General features: G+C 36.4%; 1 long non-coding RNA gene across 1 annotated transcript; it reads left to right on the forward strand.

Moving 5' to 3' along the window:
* The first annotated feature begins 2,112 nt into the window (after positions 1-2,112).
* On the forward strand, positions 2,113-4,719 carry LOC131180233 (uncharacterized). The gene is made up of 2 exons (XR_009149035.1): positions 2,113-2,282; positions 4,425-4,719. It is a non-coding gene; the product is annotated as an uncharacterized LOC131180233 (long non-coding RNA).
* Positions 4,720-5,114: the final 395 nt, after the last annotated feature.

Here is a 5,114-nt window from a genome sequence, read left to right on the forward strand (position 1 = left end):
GATCAAGTATCGTGTCGTTGGGAGAAGTCCCAGGCAAGAAACCATAGTTCTCAGTTAGAGTTGATGGGTTACTGCTACACCAGGGCAAAATATGTGTTCTTATTGATGTTGAATTGAGGAAGATCATTTTGAAGGAAGCACATGAGTCTCCTTTTGCCATACACCCTGGTGGCACAAAAATGTATAAAGGGTTAAAGGAGCATTACTGGTGGATGGGTATGAAGAGAGATGTGGCAGAGTTTATTTCTAAATGCCTAACTTGTCAGCAAGTAAAGGCAGAGCATCAAGTACCACTGGTTGTTACATCCACTACCGATGCAGAGTGGAAATGGGAGAGAATAACAATGGATTTTGTGATGGGACTTCCAAGGACACGTAAGAGTCATGATGCGATTTGTCATTGTTGATGGACTAACAAAGTCCGCATTTTCTCACAAATCCGAATGGACTATAGTTTGGACAGAATGGCCATGTTGAATATCGATCAGATTGTGAGATTTAATGGAGTGCCGATATCTATCGTGACGCATGCAGATCCTAGGTTCACTTCTAGATTCCGGGTAGTCTTGAGAGAGCCCTAGGAACTAGATTGAACTTCGATTGCATTCCATCCACGCATGCATGGCCAATCTGAGAGGGTAATTCAGATTTTGGAGGATATGCTACGGGCTTGTGTGATTGAGTTTGAGGGCAGTTGGGATACACACTTGCCTTTGGTTGAGTTTGCTTACAACAACAGCTACCAATCAAGCATTGGGATGCCTCCATATGAAGCTTTGTATGGCAGAAAATGTAGAACCCCGTTGTGTTGGGATGACGTGGGTGAAAGAAAGATGATCGGACCCGAAATTGTTCAACAGACTGAAGAGAAAATCAGGGTGATCAGAGATCGACTTAAAGTCGCATCGCATCACAAAAGTCCTATGTTGATTTGAAAAGAAGGGATATTGAGTATGCAATGGTGAGAAGGTTTTCCTCAAAGTTTCTCCTTGGAAGAGAATTATGAGATTCAGCAGAAAGGGGAAACTGAGTCCTCGTTTCATTGGGCCATATGAGGTTCTGGAAAGAGTGGGTCCTTTGGCTTATCGTTTGGCACTACCTCTAGAGTTGGAGAAGATACATAATGTCTTCCATGTGTCTATGTTGAGGAGGTATCGATCAGACCCATCTCATGTACTACCAGTAGAAGAAATAGAAGTGAATCGGCACTCACATATGAAGAAGAACCCATAAAGATTCTCGCTTATGAGGTGAAGCGACTACGGAATAAGCGGATACCATTGGTAAAAGTCTTTGTGGAACCATCATTGGCGAAGAAGCTACTTGCGAGCGAGAGGAGGACATGAGGAGACAACACCCACACTTGTTCGAGAGATTGATACTGTAAAAATTTTGAGACGAAATTTATTTAAGGGGAGAATTGTAACACCCCATTTGCATAGCACTGGTATATTTCATCATTCATTGGCCGGTGTCGGTCAGGACAATTAATGGGATTAGGGCCACACTTAAGACAACTTGAGAAGCCATAAATACAAATAATTAGTAATGTTTAATTAGTTAACTATAAATAAGAAAAAGCAGAACATAAGAGGTTAAACGAGAGAGTCACGATGAGTGACCTCCTCGAAGCAGCTGAAGTCATTTTAAACTCAAATTTCGAACCGTAAAAGTGACGCTGCGGTCCTTAGGACCCTTATGAACACAATGGAAAAGAGAAAATCACGAAAAGAAGCGTAAGCCAGTCAAATAATTAGGTCGAGGCCGAAAGAAATATTGGATTATTTGCAAACCGGGATGAACCAGGTGAGGCGATTTGGTCAATTGACACCGAGAGCTGACTCCTGACCTAACTGTCAAATAAAATCGAAGAAAAGAAAATTTCGGAATAGAGAATTAAATTAAAGAACTAATAGAAAAAATAAATAAAAAAAAAGAGGAAGAAGATGGAAAAGTCAAAGTTGATGACATCATGAATGATGTCATAAACAAATTAATTTAGTGAATTATTAAATTGGGAATTGTGGTCTTCCATAAGATAAAGAAAAGAAAAGAAAAAAAAAATTAAAACACAAATATTCTTATTCAAAAAAAAACTTCAAAATCTCTCTCCCACACCAAAACCACCATGAAAGCTCATTTTTGAGCTTGAAGAACCAAAATCCAACCATGGCCAATTGTCCTACCATAACTAGATGTTGTTTGGACAACTAGGAAAGAGGATTCAAAGAAAAGAAAGAAGAAAAATTTGAAGAAAAGGGAGAAGAAATTCTGCACACAAGGTTAGTAAACTAAACTTGAATTGTTAGTTGATTTAGTTATGTTTATAGCTTAATTAACCTAGGAATATACTTAAAATGAAAAGAAAATAATGGTGGGAGGATTAAAGACAAATTCATCCAGCTAGGGTTTTGATGTGTGTGTATGAATTTGATGGACTTAAAGGTGTGTATGAGTATATGAACCTTAAGTAGTTGAGTTATTATGGTTTAAGGCTTTGAAAGTAGTTAAACACAATGAATTAGTGAGATTAGGGTTTGAATGTTAGGGTTAGTGAACTAAAATTTGAAGAAATGCATAAATGGCATGTTTAACCTATTGTGACATGAATTAATGGTCAATTATGACCAAATAAGTTGTGTGGGAATGGTGGAAAATTTAGCTAAATTCGTAGGTCAATGGTCATCTGCTGGCAGCATGACCAAACCTACTGAAGGACCAAAACTCAAATTTTACAAGCCTAATGGATATGCCACCAATTGGAGATGAAAATAGACATAAAAGAGCACAACTTTCATTAAGGAACCATGACCAAAAACTGACCAAAAGTTGGTGAAACAATTGACCAAAGTGAGTTGATAGCAGGCTGCCCTGCACCAAACTGACCAAATGAACAGTAACTGTTCATTTGGTCATAACTCGAGCTAGGTAGGTCAAATTGACCTGAAATTTTACCAGCAATTAGATATGATATAGACCTAAAACTTTCATGAAGAACACCAACCTAAATTAGGCCATTAACCCTTTCAAAATCATTGAGCAAAATTAAATTACTGTACTGCAACTCTGCAGATTTTCAGTTGAGCAGCAATGTTTGGATAGCTATAACTCCCTCTAAAAAACTCGGATTTAGGCGATTCTTGAACCGATGGAAATGTAAGACATAGTACAACATTTCATATGAAGAAAGTGAGACCAAATTATGAACTTAACTTGATCAAATTATTAACCAAAGTTGGACCAAAAATCTGCCAGCACCAAAATCTCAGTATGAGCGATTACACGTGAACAGTAAACTTATTTTGGCCATAACTTGAGCTACAAAACTCCGATTGAGGTGATCCAAAAATGAGAATACACTTAAGACAATAAGGAACATTTTTTATGAAGGAAGTTTTGTCAAATTCCAACAGTAGATCGACCAATGAAACAGTGCAACTTCGGAGAACCAAAACTGAAAATTGGCAATTTTGCCAAAATGACCTAAGCTTTAAACAAATGACCAAAACCAACAAGTTTGGTGACCAAAATGTGGTATGTGGGTGAAGTTGGAGTTCCCATACCTATTAATCCTTAGAAAGTCAATTATTTGACTTAAATAGTGCAGTGAATAGTAACCCGAAACACAAAATTTCGAGAACGTCGAATTTAACACGTTAGAAATAGGTAAATGCGAAGTTAAAATTCATTTTGGGATTTATGTTAAGTTCTAGTACTGAAACATTGTCAAATTTTGTGTTTCAGTTGACAAGAATATCGGGACGGAACCGAGGAAAGCAGTCGAGGCTAAGGGACGACTCGCTTGAGGTTTGTGCACAATAAACCCTATTTAAGCATTTTATCCTTGAAAAATTGATTTATTACGCATTATGAATTTATGAACTTTTGTGTTGCCACCTTGCGATCAAATTGTAACTTTGGAAATGGATTGATTTTTGTATGCAATATTTGAATGAAATGTTTGAAATGAATTTTTGATTCACACTTAGCATGTGATTACTTATTATTCCTCCTCCATTTATGGGGTTGAGATCGTTTATTTTCCTCCCTCTCCGGCTTGCGATTGAGGTTGTAGATCGGATGAGTACTCATTAGCTAGCTAGCCACCTCCCTCATTGGTTTCGATTAATGGGGTTGAGATTGCTTTGTCTGGTGTACAACACGGCATTGATCGGAAATTTTGTGTCATGGCTTAAGTTGTGTACGACTTTGGCAACACTGTGTTTATGCAATTGTTTGACTAAACTGTTGTTTAATATATTATTTGACAAATGAGTTGTTATGAGCTTGATATTTGTGAAATGTGATTGTGAAGTATTCAAATTATGTTTCATCAATAAATGATTTATGTATCACATTTTAAATCATTTATTGTGCACCATCAGTATGTTTATACTCAGCGATAGTTTAATTTACTGTCGCAGATAAAAGCAAGGAGAAAGCAGCAGAGTGAGCTGCGGAATTGACAAGATCTTTTTGATCCCTTTTTGTATGGGTATCATTTTATACCCTTATGGTTATTTTGATGTAAATACTGTAATGTCATAAGTATCAATGTAAATTGAGCAGTTGTAAATAAACTATAATAATATTATTTTAGATTTTCTTCTGTAAATTTAATATTTGTACATATGGATTTTCTGCCTTATGTTTTGTGAATGGAATTATTGAACCTACTGAGTTGACAAATTTGACTTGGATTGTGAAACTGTTTTGAAATGGATTGACTTGAGTTGAATTGTGAATTATTGGAGGTTGGGAGTTGTAAAATAGTTTTGGAAGTGCTTTTTACAGGTATTTGAAGAACTGGTTTCTCAAAATACAGAGGGAACTCTGTCAAAATTTTTATAAAATTTGCGACAAAATTTGAATGGACAAAAATTTTTACTAGTATTTAAACTTTGAATAAATGGTTTTTAATTCTTACCAAAATGCTCACCACTTCCAAAATGTAAGAAAATTGTTTTAAAATCCCTTATAGGGTACTTAATGAGTTATCGGTAGGTGAAGTTCGGTAGTTCATTAAGTATTCTACGGGAGCATGCTATGCCTTACGGAGGGGTAAGGTGTGACAAAACTAAACTCTTCTACTCTAGGTATATGAAAATACACCT

The sequence above is a fragment of the Hevea brasiliensis genome, chromosome 5, assembly GCF_030052815.1.
Source record: "Hevea brasiliensis isolate MT/VB/25A 57/8 chromosome 5, ASM3005281v1, whole genome shotgun sequence".
Lineage (NCBI taxonomy): Eukaryota > Viridiplantae > Streptophyta > Magnoliopsida > Malpighiales > Euphorbiaceae > Hevea > Hevea brasiliensis.